The sequence below is a fragment of the Anas platyrhynchos genome, chromosome 1 (assembly GCF_047663525.1).
Source record: "Anas platyrhynchos isolate ZD024472 breed Pekin duck chromosome 1, IASCAAS_PekinDuck_T2T, whole genome shotgun sequence".
Lineage (NCBI taxonomy): Eukaryota > Metazoa > Chordata > Aves > Anseriformes > Anatidae > Anas > Anas platyrhynchos.
The window spans coordinates 112378049-112399982 of record NC_092587.1 but is presented as its reverse complement, the minus strand read 5'-3'; the positions used below and the strand labels follow the sequence as shown (position 1 = coordinate 112399982).

Below are 21934 nucleotides of genomic sequence, written 5' to 3'. Positions count from 1 at the left end.
CTGGAGAGCAACTGCAATGAAACTATATCCCTTTACTTGAGAAGGAGATGAATATTCTGCTGTTAGCTGAAGCTGTAATACAGGGTATTTGTGATAATAGAATGATATTATTTTGGGGGGGAAAAGTAATTTGCTATGAGTCACTAGCTTAATAAACTGGTGTGCCAACAGAAGAGGTTAAGAAGGGTGAAAATATTCTATTTTGATGTTTTGCCAAGTTAAGCAGTGAAATATTGTGAGCCTGAACCAAGTGAAATTAAATGCTTTCTACTGGTTGAAGTTTTCCTTTGAAAAATCTCAGTGAGTGAGTGACAATTCAGAAGTGGTAAAGTGTAACAGTAGATAAGTAGATAAGTGCCCTTCCTTCCCTGCTTCCTCTCCCACTGAGGAGAAATTGCTGAGCAAAAATCTGAAGTGCTGAGGTGTTTATTTTAACACTGGGAAACTCTTATTACTTCAAATATTTGCCTGCTTGTATATCATATCTATTATACCAGATGTGCCACATACAAATTAGACACGGCTCATAAAGTGTGGTAACCCTAGATTTTTCAAGATTTTGGATGTAAATTTTCCTTTTATTTAACGGATCTCTAACTCATGTCATGGAGGCTTACTAGTGATGCGGGTCTATACCTTTCTAATTAAAACCTTAGTAGAATTCTTCCTATACTTAAAACATACACCTTATTCAGTTCCTCCCTTAAATATATATATATCTTTATGTATATATATATATGTCGTTAGATGGTGATGAAGCAAGAAATGTCGAAATGAAGGGAGCATTCACTGGATCTGGATCCAGGTTGTCTTAATTACTTGGCTAGGTCTGCAGCTCCATTTACCACCTAGCAAACCCATCTTGATAGTAGAGAAGTTCCTTTACAGTGATGGTAACTATACAAAGAAAGCCTAAACTAGATTCAGATTACTAAATATGAAGTCAGAGATGAATAAAATATAAAGGAGACCAGGAGTCAAACTATACTGTAATTTCTTTTCACTTTTCCTTGCAAGATGAGATAGTTCAAATGAACATTTTATGCATATGTTTATTTTTCACTCTCTATATAATGGATTCTGGCATAGGAGCATGCATTCACCATGCATGTTACTCTGGTTGAAGAGAACGTTGGTTTTTGGCAGGCTGTGCTGCAGGCACCCTCCTCTGGACTTCGCAGAAGAGATGCCAGCCAGCTTTGCAGGCTAGCCTGTTGGGAGTGTTCTCTCATTTTAGCTGGCTGTGCAGCCAGCTGGCAGTCATATCCAGCACAGCACTAGGTAACATGAATGAACTAGTCTTCAGTGAACTGGAGTTTTTTTTTTTCTGTATTTAGAAGAATCATTAAACACCGATTTACAAAAACGATTTTGTGAATGTCTTTACAAACTTCAGCCATATAACTATTTAATAAAATGAAACTCAGAAGCTTTTGTACTAAAAACTGTCCATTAATTTTTAAAAATCACAAACTTTGATTGTTTTGCTTTCAATCGATCGTGTACTTCAGTATTTCTAAAGGTCTCTTTTATTGTGTGATATTAATGTCATCAAGGGAGCGAGCTGTAAGGCAAAAGTATTTGCCTAGTGTGTGTTTTCAGTTTTATGTGTTCTAGTAAATCTGAGGTGCTTCGTTCTGGTTTTCAGGTTTCAAAATACATTAACCATCTCTCCATCTTATGCAGTGGCTCATACCCACCTCGTTACAAGAAGGGTAGGAACATGATCCCTAGATGTGGTTTTTCCTAAGTAGGTGATTATTGGTATGTATGCCATTTGTGTGTAGATTTCTTCACTGGACCACATTACATAGCGTATTAGGTCTTCCTAGCATTAGTTACATTTGCATGTAGTTTTTTTCTGTGTGAATGCATTCTGGAGGGTGGTTTTGAAACACTGATATTCGTGTTACTAGGGATATGTGTGGTGTCTGCATTATTTGCCAGTAATCTGAGTTGGATTTGGTTTCAGAAAATGTGAGCTAGTTCTGTGCCCATTGATTTTACCTACAGAAGTTTTAAAGCACCAGCTGTATGGCAGATGCTCATATTAAGATCTTGCGTTTCAAGCAGAACTCAAGAAATTCTTAGGATACCTTATTTGCTTCTACTACAGATTTTTCTTCTTCAGATTCAGCCAATCCATATTCATGGGTAAAGAAAAATTTCAGTCTTTTGTCAAAACCTACTGGATAGAACCTGTTGCCTTTCTTCAATTTCTGTTCTCTGTTCTGCTTTCTCTTCTGCTAGACCATAGCTGGTGAGTAAGATTGAGTGGGAAAGAAATTCTGTTCTGCCTGTTCATTTCTACCAAATCAAAATTGTGTTACTACCTGAAAGCAAAAATAAAACAAAATTTAAACATATTGCTCTCATTATGTCCATGTCCTTAGGTCCTTAGCTCTTTTGATTGTTCAGGAGTCCAATCAACTGTCAGTCTCAAGCAGTGTGAGGAATTAAATGGCACAAGTGTCCAACAGTAGAGGTCTTTATCCTGTTCAAGGGGGCCAGCTTTTTTTTTTGAGACTGTGATTTATATAGTTGTTTTCCTTTTTTTTTTTTTTTTTCCCCTCCTGAAATTAGAATCTCCTTCCTGCCTTGACCCTTTTTTTCCCCACCTATCTGCATATTGTAATTTAAAGCCTTCTTTGATGGTGGTACAACATTGTCCACAAACTTGAGTTCTGTATGGAAGTAGACTCATAAACTAAGGACAGATATAATACTGGTCATAAAGTACTTGATATAATATTTTCTTTGCCATATTTCTGCTGCTGCTTCAGGAGAGACTTGCACGTGTTTTTACTTGCATGTCGAATCACATAACTTTTTGTGAAGGCTGTGTGTGGCTTTAAAGATAGTTATTTGATGCAGGAGTGGAGCCTAAATTTACAGATCATATCTGGACCATTTCACAGCTTTGTTTTTTCTGCAACTCTACAGTTGTTATTAGTAGGCTCTAACTATATAAATTTAGACTACAGACTGTAACTGAAAGTATAATCTGACCTTCCTTAATGTGGGAATTTAACGGTCCAGCCTGGGTTTTCTTGAATAATTTAATTTTTCTTCTCCATGTGCTTCAGAATTTTGCTTCCAGATTAACAACCAAACAAAAGGAGTATATATTTATATTGTATATCATGCAATTTATTAATTATATTTATATTCTAATATATGTTACATATTTATATTTGTTTCGTAGCAGTTATATTTTAATGAATACATTTGATAGAAGATATCTGAGCTTTTGTTTAGAATGTACTCACGTACACATTGCAGTTGTGAGCTTTAATAATGTAAGCATGTGAAGACTTATGAAAGGAAGGAAGTCTTTATTTCTAGTCTTTTATATGACAAAATTTAACCTTATGAAGGCATTCTTTCTATACATTTATATGAATAAGATGTTACACAAAATTGTACTGTGATTTCTTTGCGCTTTGGATTTGAGCAAGTTTAGTCCTGTTCTGGGTACTAGCTAGAATGCTTTTCAAGAGTCTTTCCCAACGTTTTTAATATGCTAGTGTTATGCTGTGTGCTTTCAGGAACAAATTAGAGCATTTCAGTAAATAAAATGTCATTTTTTCCTTATCTTTCAGACTTTAGTTGTCATAACTTTGTGCATCTTTTGTTGACAGTATATGACAGTCTAAAATTGGAAAATTTGGGGGGAAACTCTTTGTATTGACAGAGAATTACTAAAATAACATGCTATTTCAACACTAGGAGTATTTGACTTGTTAGACTTCATTTTCAAACTTAGCCCCAAAAGCAACTACAATGAAATTTGTTTCTCAGGTTTTAAGTGATATCAGACCAGTTGTCTTATTTATGGGAATATTATAGCTCCATGTGTATCCTAGGATGTTGAATAAAAGTTGCAAAATAAGACCCAGTATAAATGTTTGTGAGAAAAAGTAGCTTTTTGCATAGTATTACAGAGATGCAAAATTAGAAAGCCAAAGATATGCCCTCCTAGATGTGAACACAGTGGTTGCCAAGCATCTTCCTGAATTGCATTTATATTGTTAAAATTGCATCTATGTTGTTATGCTGCACATGTTGAATAGTCTGAAGTAACAGCTGCTCACCCTATGGAAACCAAAAGTTTATGTGAACATTTGAAGGGGAAGAGCGCTGCCGAGGATGATGAGAAATGGGTTATACTGAGTTTTTCTTAATAGGACACGGTATACATATGTTCTAGACCTACAGTACTGTGGATTCTACAACATAGCACAGAGAGAGAGTATAAAAAAGGTGATTCCTGATTCATAACATGGAAGATTTCCGCGTAGTGGCACTTAAGCGACTACAAAAAAGAAAATGGCGCTGTTGATATTCAGCTATTTGTTTTTAATAATCACATTGATAACAATATTTGTGATATTTGCTGATAGGAATATTATGTTGTGCCCAATAGAGCTATAAGGAAGAACAAATCCTTGGAAGCTCAGCTGAGAATTCAGATTGCACCGTCTGACCCCACATAATTGAAGTGGGTGTTCCTTCTGGTAACAGGTAGGCATTTAATTCTGTAGCGATGTGGCAGAAAGTTACCACTGCTGAAACTGTTTCAGCAGTCTTTCTGCATGGTTTTGCAAACAATAAATGAAGCTTTCTCAAAGTATCTTATATGTGTCTTTTGCCATTCCAGGCATCTTTTTTAACATGGAACATTTAGAGCTCAGTTTCACCAGCTCTAAACTTCTGGCTAGAAATTATCCCATAAATGCCTTGTTTATCACGTCTGACAAGACAACACCTTGGAAATACTACTGAAGGAAAGGATAATAAGCCTTCCAGGAAACTCTCTGAAATTGTGAAATACTGCCTGAAATTTTTATGCCTTGTCACAACATCCCCTTAAATAGCTTCTTGCAATATCCTCCTCAAATAGTGATGTCTAGAATTAGGAATATTAGTAAATGGCTACTGTGCTTTCTGGCAAGTGTAGCTTCCAGCTCCACTTGGATACATCTCTGCACATGCAAAACTGCTGTATAAAATAGTTGTCTCTGGAGGCCCAAGTTTTGGAGGCTATAGTTTGTAATCTGGTAAGGGTTGCCATTCGTTATGTTTGTATTACAGCTTCTGCCAAGTACTTATGACAGAATTATGGAAGTATGAAGTGCTTAAATAGAGACCTTGAGAAAGAATTCCTCCGAGGAAACAATATTTCCTTACTGTGGTTAGGTGACTGGATGACTATAGACCACTATTTCATTTGCACTGCGTAGGATAAGTGCTGGTTCATGTGGGTGGTTCATTGGTTTGTTTTGCTAGAGATGCAATATTTCCTTTTCATGCACTGTTACTCCGCATAGATAATTTAAAGGTTGATGTGTGATAGCTGCTGCTCATTTACTGTGGTGTGAGCACCGTGTCCTTTTCAGTAGGGAACGTCACAGAAGAGAGGCACCATTTTGGAGTACTGTCCATTGAGAAATTGCGGGTTGCCAAAGAAACCCCCTATGTAGTACTCTGGGAAAATGCAGCTAATTGCATAGAAAGATCTTTTGACTGTCCTATACAAACAGCATGCCTTTTTAGTGGTGGGGTATGTGGAACTGACATTGGTGAGGTTATGCACGAGAAGAGCTAATTCTGAGAAATTCAGCTGAGCTAAGATTGTAGCAGATCAAGCATTTCAAGGGGCATAATGAACAGGTAGCTGCACTCCTGGTTCAGACTGGTGTAAACAGTTAAAATTCTGTTTTCGTGATCTCAGATTGAGTTTGTTTCTCAGTAGAAGGTTGTCTTCTGATTTGGAAGATGTCATGTCCGCATGCTCATTCTTTCCAAATGGAGATTCACGGGCTGTAATTTCAATTCAGTTGTTTCAACAGCTAATCTTCGCATGAGTTTCTGAAGGTGTCTGTATTCCTGGCAAGGAGTCCAGCTAATAAGATGCAGACTTTCACCTGCTTGATTTTAGTCTGCCTCAGCAGAGTCAAAAATGTTTAGCTGGTGAGAACTTAGTGATGCTGTTCAGATGAGTTTGCTCTGGAAACCTTAAAACAGAGCAGACATCTAATAGAGGTGAGTATGAAGGACAATGTGCTTTATAGCAAACAGGAAGATGAGGGACTGTGTGTGGGGAATCTTGATTATTTTTCTCTCTTTACCAGCATTCACCAATTTATATGATTGTTCAAACACTGCTTTTAGTTGGCATTTGCATCTCGCATGCCTGTCAGTTGGTGCAAAGGGGTGTCTATGAGAATAGAAATTTGCCTTACTACCATGAGTTCCAGATAAATCATAGTTGTGAAGTTGTATTCAAGAAGCTGCCACTTGCTACCATCAGGGGAGTGGAGCTCTCAGGTGATTTCTTTTACTGGGATTAGAGCCATGCTATTTTAAAATGATAACAACAAAGTTAAGAAGCTAACTTCTGTTCAAAGCATTTTTGCTGAACATCTCAGAAAGCTGCATGAAACTTTGTAGCTGCATAGATGGTAGTACCAGAAACCACAGCAATTTTACAATCCACCTTTATTTCAAAAATATGAATTGGAGCCTGTGTTACTCCTCTATGGTGGACCCCCTGTTTAAAATCTTTTGATTTAGTTCATGTTAAACGTGTGCTGATGCAAATGGCACCCTGCTGACATTACAGAAGGGAAGAAAAAGAACAACAGGAGATGTCAAAGGAGTGTGTAACAACAAGAGAAGAGTGAGTAAAAAGATTCTTGCAAATTTCATTTGTCGAAATAACAACACGAGGGAATGCTCTCTGGCATAAAATAGCTAAAACTGCTGTAGTCCAGTGATATCGGTCTTGATATGAAGCTTGTAGAGATTCTCTGAGCCAGTTTCAAACCAGCATTTGCAACACTATAGTACCACGTTCCGCATGTGTTCCTAACCTGAGTTATCTTGACTGTTGTGCTTTGCAGCTCTTGTAACTTTTTACTGACACTTGAGCTCGTGTAGTGAAAGCAAGTTTGGGAATCCCACATGAATCTCAATTGCTGCTTTTAGTTTGCTGTGCACGTAAAGTCTTGAAGCACAGACCACATCAGCCAGCCATAAGATGTGTGGATCTGCAGACTTGGTTCTAGGAAATTCATATGCCACAAAAGAAATCTAAAAGCTCTACTTAGTGATGATACTAAGAGAATGATCAGTTGTGCCAAAGATATCTTTCCTAATTATAAACAGATGCTTTCCTTTCTGTCTTGTTTTTAAGTACGATTTTCCTAAAATGGAACCTAACAGTACATTAATTTTAACATTCAAAAATGGTCAAGCTGGGTTTTCTAATAACTTGGGGGTGCAGTTCTGCAGAAGCTTTTTTTTCTGCTTGGAGATTGAGGGGAGAAGAAAATCCCACAGATTTCACTGGGTTTAAGTTTTAACTTTGTAAATCACACTTAGGAATGTAGTTAAAAACCTGCAAAAGGTAATAGTGGAACAGAAAAATCTAAAATATAGAAGATTTTAACTTTAGAAAGCAGTTTTATATATACAGTAGTGTATATGCTACACTTGTTAAAACAAGGATACATAAATATTTTCATTTTTTAAAGTTCTGTTACAACTTTAAAAACAATCTTTTTATTATCCAAATTTGTGTATACTGTCTTATTTCAGGAATGATATTAAGTATCTAAATGGCAGAAACGTGGATTTGTCACATAAGCAGTCATGGTTCTCTCTTGTTTCTTCCTTGGTATATCCAGCCTTGCCAGGAGACGAGGCCAGATTATTTTTGTGCTATAGAAATTGTTCCAAAACAAACCCTTTCTGTAGTTACATTATCCTTCAATGTAAGGAACATGTTTGGCTTATATATTGCTGACATCTGCCAAGTGTTTCTTTACCAAATGTTTAGTGTAATTTGCAGTGAGCTGGTGAATACTTAATGGTCTTTGTAGAACTTCATCTTTTATGTCATCCTCAGCTAGAGCAAATCCTTTCATCATCAGTGTTATCTTTGTGCTGATTTTTGTTATTTAGATGCCTGCATTTCCCACACCCAATTTCTTTGGGATTTCCAGGATTGTATTTGAAAGTATATACCTTTTTTTTTTTTTTAATTAATTTGTCCTGAATGGTATCCAATGAATATATGTGGTATAACGAAAGGACACATTTTTCATTTAACTCCTAGTTTAAAGCAAGTTTACCTTCCTTGGCATCTCATTTTAAGTTGCATAAGGCAAAATTGAATCACTATTAAAATGGTAAACTTAATTACCACTTAATTACCACTTCCAAAAAGTTGCTGGAAGTGGTAATTATAGCTTTTCTTCTCTTCTAAGTCTTTACGTGTAGATGCACCTAGTTCTGTTTTTAGTGAGAAATTTTATACCTTTTCCCCTCTTTTCTTTCCTCCCTTATTTTCCCAGGCAGGAAAAATAACCTGATCAGTTCAGTAAAAGCAGCTTGGGCAATTAAAATCAGCTCTGTGCTGTAAATCCAAACAGTTTTAAAATAGTTAGAATTCAGAGGAAAAGGTAGGAGAGGGGCAAATCTCTATCACTAAAATTTTCCCTTTTTTGTTTAGGATGTACCTGTAGTGACTAGGTTTGCCACAGTGGGATTGCAGATTTTTAAAAACTGAAAGAGGAATATTAACTCCACTCAGTCTCAAAGATATAATTAATGACATTCTACTCAGCTAAGATTAACTTGAAAGCTTAAGAACATAGGAATAAAAAAGATCAGTTTACAGATTATCAGTGATAATCGCCAGACTCCTCAGCCCTGCAAAATTAGGCTACCCACTTCCTTTACAAGAAATAAAGAAATCCACAGTCTATTTAGACTCATAAATGCTAGATGAAGGAAAAATGGCTTGGAAAAAAAATCATAAGACATTGAAAATATCCCATCTAATAAGTCACAGAGAAGATGGATAGGGTGATAAGTTTTTAAAGCAGGCAATATTGGGCCAAGCTGAGTAAAGACAAGTCTTTATTGATGGGAATGTTTTCTGAAAGCTCTGATGTTTGCCTTCAGATTTAGCTGTTGTTTGGACAAGAAGGACTCATATTACTTTTTCAGATCTATATGAGCATAGCTTCAAGGTTGCAGGTAAAAAGAACTTTTAACAAATTTTTATACTTTCATCTATATTAATTTACTTTTAATGATTTTGACTGTGTATTGATACTGATAGTAGAAGGTGCTGTCTAGTATTTATTTCTGAAGCTGGTTTTGCTGTAAAATGTGCTGCAAAGTACTTAAAGTAGAAACTACTTCACATTGGTACAAGCCATAAAATTCAGGAGCTTTCAGATGCAATTTTACTGTATAACCATTAGTTTTCCTATTGTGGCTTATAGAAGGTATAAATGGAATTGTCATTTATAATTATTTCTACTCTATTCCTTTGTCAAACATTGCAAAATAATTAATTTTGCTTTTTGATAAATCATCACTTTACAATTGATTTCTTAACTTAATTATAAGATTGCAGACTGATTTTAATAGTTACTTACCTCTGCATCACAGCATTTTTCCTCCTGTTTTTCAGAAGTGCCTTCTCTATGTTAACATCAGTAAGGTTTGTGTATTATGTGGAACAGTTCCAGACAGAAGACATGTTCTTGAGAATTTAAGTAAATTGGTTCAAGAAGCCTTTTGGCTGCAGGTTGCTACTCACAAGTGGGCCCTTTCCATGGTGTGTGTGACTCTTAACAAATGTGCTTTAGTGCAACATCACCTGACCAGTTCAAGCTGCAGCTCAAGATAACAACTAAAGAGGATGTCTTCCAAAAGAACCAGTCTCAGAAACTCCTGTGCAAGTTACTGTTGCTGAATTTTGAAGCACTAATTAGCAGCTAAAATGGGAACATTTTACCCCTCTGTCTGCTGTTGCTGGTATTATGGTCAAGGGGTTATGTCTTGAGGAGTTCAATGGAAAACACTGTTACTGGGTTGTTCCAGTTTGAGGATGACTGATGAAGAGTGCTCCCAATCAATAGCACGTTTCAGACATACCCAACATCTGTCTTCTTGTTCTGACACTTCAAAGGTGCTCCTGAATCCAGTTGTTAAGGATAATTTGCATATCATAACTATGCGTTGTAATCAAAACTCATTTGTCTTTGGTCCAATAAATGAAGATTTCCTAACAGGATTCATAATTGTTGTTTAAAAGTAAAATCAATCATTTCTGTATAATTGCCCAATTTATAACCTTTCCTTTACCTTGTGCTTCACCTCATAGAACCATGGCAGTGTGCTGTAGGTAGAGAGGAAAAAGAGGAAGGAAAATGGGTTATTTGCTGAAGCACAGGGCATGCGATTGTTGTTTGTTGTTGTATGAAATCACAATCAAAATTGACACAAGTTGCTATTAAACTCTATTTCCTGTGTTAAAAAAAGTCAGTATTAGCTAAAAAGAAACCTGCAGCAGTAGATTTGCACATAGACCTTAATGAGCCCAATTGACCTTCTGTGCTGTATTTACAATTGCCTTAAAATTGTAAGCAGATGTTTGAAAAACTTTTGTTAATAGGTCCCTAACATCTGTTTCACCAGTGATATTGCCCACCAAAGCAGTTGTAATTAGTAGAGCACCTAGTGCATACATCTTTTTCTTATTGGAGCAGATGATCATATTTCTCCCTCAGGTATTAAAGTAAAATCTTATTGGCACTTTTGTTTTCATAAATTCTACAATATTTCTTTTGTAAAGACTAAAGGTTTTCCACCAAATGCAGGGTAATGTAATAGTTTTTCCCTGTGAAGTCTTAGAAAATGCAGTACAGTACCAATACATCCACTAACACTAGACAACATTCAGGGGATAGTGAAAAAACAGAATATGAAATACTGTGTGCAACTGAAACTTTTGATAGCGTTTGTCCATTTGTACTGCTCCGATGCATGATAGAATGCGTGTTTAAAGTGGAAAAAAAGAAAAATGAAAGGAAGAAAATCTTACACTCTGCTGCAGAAAAAGCCAGTGTCATTTGCCCATTAAAGTTCTTTTATATGACATAGTTTCCATTTATTTGAGAACACAAAAACCTGTCTGCTTGCTCAGTTTATATAGCAGTGTTTTCAAAGAAATTGTTATGACAGTCTGTGAGGGTAAAGGTTCAGCTTTAACCTTGTGTTGGTTGCCAGCCTTCATAGCTCTCATGGCTTCGTTTTTTTTTTTTTAAATAAACTACAATTTGAAAGTTATTCTTTAACTCCTACTTTATAAAATATAATATGGAAAACGCGACTGGGGGAGACCTGTGCAAAGCTGCCAATAAAATTTCCACTCCAGTTGTTTCCATGTGGACTTCATTGGAGATAAGTCACTGACAGAGGAATAGCCCCTTTTCCAATGAGGAATCTTTTTGGAAATGTTCTGCTACCTTCTAAAGCAGCCGCCAGCCTTTACAAAGTGCAGGAGCTTTCTAAAACATCCCCCATGTCTTCTCAAACCTGTGGAATGAAGACTGTGTCAGTCATGTCACAGTTTGTCTAATTATAATGGATTTGAGCTACATCGTTTTCAGGATAGGCACTGTAAAGTGTTGTAAGCTCTACCTTCCTGAGAGAGAGGTGGGGAGGATGGGAGGAAGAAATTTCAGGAAAGGGGATTCTTAAAATATCGCATCCCCTGAAGGGGAATTGTGGAATCTCACTTCAGATGCAGGGCTACATTATTACAGACATGTGTCTGGATCTTTTGCTAGCTCACCTGTATGTTCAAGAAGTGCTTAAATGCTTAGATCAACCTTACTGAGGCAGTGATCTTAATCATATGGAAACTACCTTACTAAGAAGTGTTACTGTGGCCATGATTTTCTAAGGTAATGCAATTTGTACAGGGAAACTTCTTAGGACAGATTGAGTTAGAAAAGGATTTGTGGCCCACACTTCTGTAGTAAGTAGTGATTTCTACCAGACATAGAAAGAATCTGAAACCCATTGCCTGTTCATCCAAGGAAATATCCAGAGCAGTCATTAATGTTGGTCCTTTACTTTTCAGATTGTGTTACGGGTTTCTTAGTTTAAAAAAAAAAATAAAGGAACTATTCACATCTTCCCTTTTCACTCCCCCATAGTCTTTGTTCACATAACAAGTTAAGATGAGAATACAAGAACCTGTTCCGTATTTTCTGCTAGCGACACCATTTTCAAGAATGTTCCAATGTGTTGTTTTTTATTAAACCTCATTTTCCATAAGAAAATTTTCTAAGTTAAGTTTCGGTAATGACTGTGCAGATGCACTGTTACTTTTTTAAAAAACTTGAATAATCTCTCTAGTCCTGTTTTCTTTCCAAGGGTGAAATGAAAAACAGCTTATTTCCTAGTCTTTATGTGAACCTGAAATCATGTGAATAGTAATGAAACAGGTTTTCTCTTAAGATGCCAAAAAGAAACATACTTAACTTACAGCGAGAGAGACATTTGTTCATTGTTTATATAGACAAATGTAAAAATAGAGAACATCATTATGAAAACCAGCTGATACACAGAGGCACTTTTGCAAACCACTTCTTTTTTTATGTGGTGAAGATACTTTCATTGATGCTTAGAGTTATGAAATGGAGGAACTGCACATTAACTACTGTAAATCACTTCCAACATCTCTCTGATTAAAATACCTTTGGAAAAAAGCAGTAGGGTTAGTACCCTATGCTAAATGATATGTGTAGTTCAGTTTTAAAATAATTTTTTCAATGTTTCATCTGAAAAAGTGCCACTTTTTACTTGCGCAGTTTTTTCAGCCTTTTGTTTTGAGGTAGGGTAATCAAAATCAATCAAAATTGGCAAGTAAAACATTCTCACGCAGAAAACAAGGCTAGAAAGATTTATGTTGTGAAAACTCCAAAGATTTTTTTTGACAAGTTTGCATTCAGTGTAGTGTTTATGTAGTGCTACTTAGCTTTCAGATGTAGCATTGAAGTGGGGAGGATGTACAGATGCGCCCAAAGGGTGTATGAGCCTAAATCCTCAACAAAGTCAGCATTAGCCTTGGGAATTATTGAGAAACTATTTTGCAGTTGATATTTCACATTCAATTGTCTTGAGTGTCCTTAGTAACTGTGACTTTGTAATATGAGTCCTTCTAAATGTCGGTCTTCTCTAAAGATCATCAGATTCTCAAACAATGAATAACCTGCTTGCAGAAATATTCATTAGAATTCCTCTAAAATTTGTCAAATATTTCCTTATTTAGTATGCACAAATACCATCAAAAAATAAAAGCTCATGCTATGCTGTAAAATTGAAGGAGTACATTTCCAGAATAAATTCCTCTGTTCTTGTTCTTTTTAAATTTTTATTATTAATTATTAAGGTAATATTGCATCTTTGAATATTGAACCTTTTTTTAGATTGAACAGTATCAATATGAATGCACTTCCATATGTGCATTAAATTGTACGTGAATTAGGGAATTGTAATTCAACAGTTGTACGTTTTTTCTTGATGTGAACACATGCATAAAACCATGTAGACATCCTTTTGACAATGTTAAAAACATGAGTGAGAATCTTTGTGTTTTGTTTTGTTTTGTTTTTTCACATTTACACTTTATATCTTAGGTTGCAAGTAGGTCATTTGAAATGAATAATGCTCTTGGACATGGTATAGCCTGGAGAAAAAGAGAGAACATCTTTTGTTGATGTCGTATAAGCTACAGAAGATTCCAACAGGGCCACTACATGTTCTTGTTTTTTTCCCAGGTCTAGTTTCTGGAGATGCATGTAACATTTCATGTTAAAGCATATTGGAGAGTTCTGCAGTTCGGGTCCTGCACCTGGGACGGGGAAACCCTGGCTGCACGTACAAACTGGGCGATGAGACGCTGGAGAGCAGCCTAGAAGAGAGGGATCTGGGGGTCGTGGTAGACAGCAAGTTGAATATGAGCCAGCAGTGTGCCCTGGCAGCCAGGAGGGCCAACCGTGTCCTGGGGTGCATCAAGCACGGCATCGCTAGTAGGTCGAGGGAGGTGATTGTCCCGCTCTACTCTGCACTGGTGCGGCCTCACCTCGAGTACTGTGTGCAGTTCTGGGCACCACAGTATAAAAAGGACATGGAACTGTTGGAGAGTGTCCAGAGGAGGGCTACGAAGATGGTGAAAGGCCTGGAGGGGAAGACGTACGAGGAATGGCTGAGGGCACTGGGCCTGTTCAGCCTGGAGAAGAGGAGGCTGAGGGGAGACCTCATCGCAGCCTACAACTTCCTCGTAAGGGGGTGTCGAGAGGCAGGAGACCTTTTCTCCATTAACACCAGCGACAGGACCCGCGGGAACGGGGTTAAGCTGAGGCAGGGGAAGTTTAGGCTTGACATCAGGAGGGGGTTCTTCACAGAGAGAGTGGTTGCACACTGGAACAGGCTCCCCAGGGAAGTGGTCACTGCACCGAGCCTGTCTGAATTTAAGAAGAGATTGGACTGTGCACTTAGTCACATGGTCTGAACTTGGGTAGACCTGTGCGGTGTCAAGAGTTGGACTTGATGATCCTTAAGGGTCCCTTCCAACTCAGGATATTCTATGATTCTATGAGATCATGTATTATGTAAAAAGTATAGGTGGTTTAATGTTCAAAAATACAGAATTGACAGAAAAACAACAGAAATGGGAACCTGCCAAATTAGCAATAAAGTAATCTGATTTATTTCTGGGACAAGACCTTGTAGAAGTTTCCTTTACTATAACAGTGTTATGGATGGAGAACATGTACTTCCTGTATCTAGTCTTAATACTCGGCTCCCTGGGAGGGTCACCAGGAGGTCAAAAAGTGAGAACTGTTGGGTTCTGGGCATTGCAGCCATGTTGGCCTTCTCTTACCTGTAGTTTTGGTCTAATGAACAGTAGAGACATTTAGTCACATACAGGTATTGTGCAGCCATGGTTTATGTTTTCATAGCTGTAAATTATGGTTTACTGTTCTATAATTGAATCAGTGGTCCCATTTATTTATCTTAAAGTAATGGCAATGTTCAGCCTAAAGTTAAACAAGTGCTAAATTTATTCTGACTATCAAGGCTAACTATTCTGCATGATCTACTTTAGGGATGTACAGATTATTAAAACACTTTTTTGGGGGTGTAAATGTAAGTTTTCCCTTTCTCCCCTTATGTTTCGCTGCCTTTCCTCTTTTCTGTCATTTCAGCACTTGCACAGGTAACGTGTAATGTTCCTGCAGTTTCTGGAAATGCCTGTTAGTAGTGGCTCAATTCTTTCTTTGTGCTTCTGAAGGCCAATAAATTACCCACACAGCCAATCTTAAACTGTATGTGTACAATTCATGACTTCACTTAGGAATTTTGGCGATAAGGAGCATCTAAAAAAATTGTGCAAAATAAGGTTAGGAAGCTTTAAAGCTATTCCTGTTTTTGTTTGGTAGGCAAAATGTTGAGCACTGGGCACTTAGTTTTGTTCTGAGGTATTGAAGTCTAAAAAATACTGCAAGACTTGTTATAAAACCACAGGTGTTGGTAACACTATGGTATATAATGAGGAAGGAAAGCACCTACATTAAATGTTTGTACCAGTGCACTTAAGCGATGTTGTAGCCAAATGGTCTGCATTGGAAAAAAAATGGTAACTTTCTTAGATAAAACCTGTATTTCACAGAACCATAGTACTTATTCTTCATAAACATATTTTATTACAAAGGTTTTTGAGATGAAGATGGACTATGTGCCATGAATTATTAACCTGAAATTTCTTTTCCCCTTAAGTCAAGCATGCATAGTAAGATACTAGTTTCAAAAGCTGGGAGATGGTGAAGTCCATCAGTAAGCACTGTATATGTAGTATTGGTTAAGGTTGCTCTTGATACTTTGGGAGATACCCTAACCTTTTTTTTTTTTCTTTTTTTTTTTTCCAATTTATATGCTGTTCCTCTTTAAAAAGAAAAACGCTGTAGAGAGAATAACCAGGAATCTTGAGTGTACAGAGTAGAAAGTCTTACCGAATGTATAGAATTTCATGGTTTCATATGGGCTGTATGGAAAACAGTAGCATTCATTATATAGTTTGACAAAATGTTCGTGATTGCAGTTGACTTACAAATTTCTCTAAAATTACACTTCTGTGAGAAAACAGCTCTTTCAATGTGTAAAAATTACCATTCATTTCTTTACTTTTGACCTCTGTTGATCTTACTAATTCTTAGTTATTCTCATATGTTCTAGTTCTGCTGGGAGGAAAAATGGGACTTTAATATATCTTATTATTTTCTGTCAAAGATTTGGGGAGATTGTTTCAGAGAGTTATAGCAGCACCCATTAGCTATTCCCTTTCTATTTCACAGCTTTGAAAAAGGTTTAAAACTCAGCTCCTTGAATTCCTTTTAAAACGGAATGTGCCAGCCATGAGGGTTTTTTTGTACACCTTTAAAAACTAACCCCCCCTGAATTTTTAAACATTTTAAAGATCACACATAAGAAATTCAGAAAGCACACTGCTGTATTTGTGTTTAGCTGTTATGGTAGTACAGCTATCTAAAAATCCCAATGTGAAAATATTATCAAAGGGACTGAAGCATGATACAGTTATTTCTACATTTTCAACAATGCCTGAACTTTTTACTTCTAACCTGTTGTAGTTCACAGGTTATTTGGGGAGATGTTTTAAATTGTGATTCATACAGTGAGAATCTCTAAACCAGTCTCTTTAAACTCTGGTTTGCCTAGTGGACGGAGCAATGGCAGTCTGGATTTTCAAACAGCTGTGCCCCTGCAAGCCAGTGGGGTGAATCTGTGTTAACTGTTGAGATAAGGAATGAGCTTTTGAAAGCAACATGATTATCCTCCCTTACTACCCTTGGGTTCACGTTCCAGTGTTCCCATCATGGGAACTGGATCCCTTTTGGGTTAAACAGGTGCCTCAGAAGTGCTCCTCCTGTACTCCAACCAGTAACTGGTATCCAGGTCCGGGGAGCAGACTGCAGTTACTTCAAAATCCAACCCCCAGCCTTTCAGCATGTAGATGTTGCATCCTCATCGGTGACTGATTCGCTCTGCAAATCTGCCTTACTGTGTCGCACTACTAGCTAATTTTGTAGGCTTGCTAGAAGTGCAGCATTATCAGGCTGTTATACTTCACAGGTTCATTCCTCTGGGGCCAGACTACTACCACACCTACTGGTGTCTTACAGACTTGGTGTACTAAGGGATTTCTAGATTGAAGCTGGAATAATTTGTCTTTTAAAGGGCCCATCAACTGAGTTAAAACTGGATGAATAAATATTTAGAGTCTGAATATTGAATTTATGTTTGTTTGCATTAGGTTTCGATGTAGTAACTAGTTTCTTTTCATGAAGTGAATGATAAAAGGTCTTTTTTTTTCCACATATTCATATTTTTTGCTAGCTACAAGGATCTTGAATGTCATCACAATTGTTTCTGGATTTTGATAGTACAGGTTCTGATGTTTCAAGGCCTGTCAGTTCCGTCATTTAGGGTTTTGTAGCAATGACTTCATAGGAAAATCAGCTAGTGCTTTTTCCTAGCTGCAGTTAAAAGGGAGACAAAATAACTGGATGGAATTCTGCATTTCTACATGAAGTACATTGAGTTGTCTTAAATTTCCGATGAATTAGTACCCATTATTTATCTGTCTTCATTCAGACTATTATTTGGTAAGTTTTGAAATGCAACTATTTTGTCTTGACCCATAATGTAACTTAGAATTGCAGATGAGAGTTTGGATGCCTTTATCTTCTCAGTAAAATGTTGTCACCTACAACTGAAAAAAAGTTCACTCTACTCTTACTTAAATCTTTTTTTTCTCTCTCTCTTTTTTTTTTTTTTGTAATTAACTACCATATCTCACTACCTGTCATGCTTCAATTATTGTCAATTAGAAGTGCTTAGCTACTCTGGTTTAACTCTCACATTCAATACTAAAGTTTGGTCAAAAGAGTTTTAGACTATTTTAACTTGTCAGTCAGAGGTATGATTTATTTTTTTAACCAATGTAGTTGTATTGATACAATTCCTAGAATAAATATAGTTATTCAGGTATGAGGATATATTTCCACCAATTTATCTTATTTCCCTTTCCTGTCTACCAGTATAGTTGTAAAGCAGTACTACCTTGTATAAAAGCAAGCTCTTAGAAACAAAACAAAACAAAACAAAAAGAAAACAAAGCAAAAAGAAAACAAAGGAAAAAGAAAAAGAAAAAGAAAAAGAAAAAGAAAAAGAAAAAGAAAAAGAAAAAGAAAAAGAAAAAGAAAAAGAAAAAGAAAAAGAAAAGAAAGAGGTTATTGCCCTGTTACAGATTTCAGATTACTTTCATGGGCCACTGAAAGAAGCTCAAAGTGGCAGTCCCATTTCTGTAGTGTCCAGAAGATGTTTCGTGATTTGGCATACTCTCAGCACTGTGCCAGTGAAGTTTAGGCAGGTCTGTATGGGTACATTATTGAATGAGAAACTGTTGTTTTTCCATTCCTGTCTAAACACTGATATGATACTTTTGACTTTTTTTTTTTTTAAAGTAAGTGTAGGATTTTCCTCTTGTATTTGTAAATTATGCCTTTAGAATATACTTTAGTAAACAGGATTTACTCAATTAATCAAATTTACAGATTAGTTCATTGATCACAACTATTTCATGCTGGAGATCAGTGCTAATGTACTTCAATTCTTTAATTGTTAATCCATTTTTGAATTAATATTGATGTTTGTTGGTATAATCCCTGCTCATTTGATTATTTTGGGGGTGCAGAAAAATACTTCCTCATCCATTAAGGCATTTATGGGAAGAAAAGGACACCAAGCAAACAATTAGTTTTCTCTATATAATTGAAGTTGCTCTTAGCTAAAAAATTAATGATTGACATAATAGTTGTTAGATATATTAGGATGTCACGTATTGCATTTTATACAGACAGATACATAGTTTTTGGGAAAGGTAATAAAATATTCAAAGTTTGAGACTGGGAATTTATTTTCATTTTGATCAAGAAGATTGGTATTGTCCTGATTGCTAAAACCCATTGCTGAAATTCTGTAATGTTCTAGTGTGAATTGCTAACTATATCTGGATAGTATTAAATGTAATATAGGACAAAATGATTGTAGATTTTATATCCCTACCTGTGCACTGCCTTGCCCTTCCTTAACTGCAATAGGGGGTAAAAAACAGTGCTGACATGCAGGGTAAGCATCAGGCCTAATGACAATTTATCAGATCTCTTAAGAGTCAGTGTCCAGTGCAAGGGTACTGCCTTCATCCAAAATTCACTGAGAGACCCTGGTTCCTTGGTCTGTTTGGGGAGCTGGTAGTGAATAGGGAGGAAGAGACACCAGTGTGCTATTTTCCCACTTTGTTGCCTCTCTCAAGGCTAAAGATCCACCAAACCTCAACTCCATGGCTTGTTTTTGGCTTATCATCTTTGGGCAGTTACTCTGGACTTAGCAGAATGCTGCTGAAAGGAGGTGGGAGGAAGATGGAAACATCCATCCAGCTTAGGTCAGCCTGGCCTGTTGGATCAGGCAAGCAGGCAGCAACTTACAGGAAAACATGGTAGCGACACAGAAAAGGAGGGAAAGGGTGAGGTATTCTCTCTGGCCCACATAAGCTGGAAATAGTTTGTACAAGAGCTTTGGTCAGGTTCCTGCTTGATCTGGAAATCAATCTGGTGACACTATCTCATACTACCTGAACGTTTTCTGAGAGAGGGAAAATGATCACAGGATCAAGAGTTAGGCCAGCATTGCCACTAAATCCTCAGCAGTAGCACATACTGTTAGATAGACTTGGAATTTATTTCAATTTCTTTTCTTTTTAGTAAATATTTTTTCATAGTAATCATTTGTGTATAAACTTTTAAATCTGAAACTCTAAAAGGGGATTATTTCAATGGCAGTCAAGCACTTTGGTTAATAGATCCCACATATGCCATTTATTGCATACTTCTGTTTATTGCTTAAGACTTTAATTCCCTTAAGTGAAACACAGTATTTTATGGAATTAAATAGTATAAATTGTTTCTTTACCCACTTTTAATCTGTTTAACAGAAAATTTCCCTACCATTGTATTAAAGACACGACAAAGTCCACTCTAGACATTGGTATTGATATTGCTAGAAAAAAAAAAAAAAAAAAAAAAAAAGACAGGACATTTCCGTAACTTAAGTCAGGTAACTGAGAGCAAGCATTTTAGTAAAGTTTGGGAAGTTCTGTTTTTACACAATATTTAGCAGGTGAGTTGAATGCCTGTTGAGTCATGGAAACAAAGAGCATCTTTTGTAAGCATTCCAGAGGTATGCTTAACTAACTTGAAATACGGACACACTGGGTTTTTGTCCTTGAAGGGGAAGCCTTCATTAGGCCAATTAAGTTTGAGATTCCTCTCTTGGTGTATGTGGTGTTATCTCGATGGGGTTTGCCCAGCTCTCTTTTGACCTTAGGACTCTTGTAGTCTTCAACACGTTACAAGGAACAATGAAATCTGCGCGTGCAGCTTTGACAGATAGACTCTGAGGTGCAGGAAGAGCTTTTCCATTTTTTTTTTCCTTGCTTTTCCTCTTGTAGCCACTGCAAATACAGACTCATTGTCATCTTGTAAGAATTTGCTAATTTATGGGATTGGATGCTACACGAAACAGTTTTTTGCTCTGTGTTAAGAGATGAACTCAGGAGGGATTTAAGTCAGTGAAAACATCATGCTCTTGATGATTCAATACATTTTCCTAAATAAAGCTTCTTGTTGATGCTTAGTTCTTAAAAACCAGTATGGCCAAGCAGTAACAATCTGATACCATTTAAACATGATTTATGTTACCACTTGGAAAAACAGTGTTGGTGTTTAAAGTAGATAAGAACCGAATGTGCTAAACACATGGTCAGAACAATCCATCTAAAACAGCTTTGCTCTGATGATCAGGAGCAGATTCTCACTGAAGTGTCTGCTTGTTTTTTAATGACATACTTGTCAACATGTAACCTTAGAATATAGACACCATGGTAACAGTTTTAACACAGTCCCTTTAAAGAGCATAATTGTGTGGAGCACAAATAGAAACATCTTGACTCTTGTAGTCTTTTAATCCACTTAAAGAAATGCTTTTCAATCCATCAAGCTGCAGTTTCTGGATCTTGCTGAACATCTGTCTGTCTTGAAATGACTTGGAATCAAAATCTAAGCAGGCCCTTCAATGCCATTTTTGCTGTGGATGCTAAAATGAGCTTCTAGACAATGTTAGTATTTTGTTATTAGATTAAAGCTGAAGAACACAAGGAATGCTGAATTTCACTTGGCTATATTATAACAGAAATCAGCAGGATACCTTTTATGATACCATGTGAATGCACAACTGGCTGTGTTTGTTGGCCCTGCATATTGCTATGTGTTTCACACAGAACCTGTTTTTCTCTTAAATATCCAAGTACCGTAGCCATGTTGTGTGTGTTTGGGAAGAAGCAGCCCATTGCTGTGCTTAGGGCCATGTGAGGGACAAGCATTAGGTTTTCTGCCTTTGGAACATCTTCAGGGCTGGTTATGGAAGAGCCCTGCAGGAAGGTATGCAGAGTATAGGCTGATTCTGTTGCCCTTTGGAGAGCTCTCAAGTTTACATAAACAGGCTCTGGTATGCAGCTACCAAAATGCAATAGAAATCAGTAACATCTCTGCTACGCATGTCACAGTCTTGCCTGATATCTTTTGCTTAATATGGTCTTGCCCAATATCTTTTGTAATTTTCAGTGTGCTTTTACCAAGCACAATTCAATAACTTACCCTTTCCAAGATGTGCTGACCCTCATCTTTACTGTCATAGTAGTAGTTTATTTTCTATAACTGGCTTATCTTTGTAACCTGATAATAATTGATGTTCTAGGATAGGAAAGTAAGTGCAAAATGGCAGGCAATGCAAAAAGATGAGTCTTAAAAAATATGGTATCACCATGATCTACACAAGGTTTTTTTAGTATAGATTTAAATTCACCTGAAATATTAGAAGTGGTTTAAGAAAAAGAAGTTATGTTGGTTTTCTATACCTATGTATA

General features: G+C 36.7%; 1 protein-coding gene and 1 long non-coding RNA gene across 3 annotated transcripts in view; both read left to right on the top strand.

Annotated features, from left to right (window-relative positions):
• The window catches only part of HLCS (holocarboxylase synthetase), a 125465-nt gene that overhangs the window by 56145 nt on the left and 47386 nt on the right, over window positions 1-21934 (top strand). The gene's annotated exons all lie outside the window — the stretch shown is intronic.
• LOC106014972 (uncharacterized) lies at window positions 4538-15653 on the top strand. The gene is made up of 3 exons (XR_002399139.4): window positions 4538-6682; window positions 9491-13711; window positions 14475-15653. It is a non-coding gene; the product is annotated as an uncharacterized lncRNA (long non-coding RNA).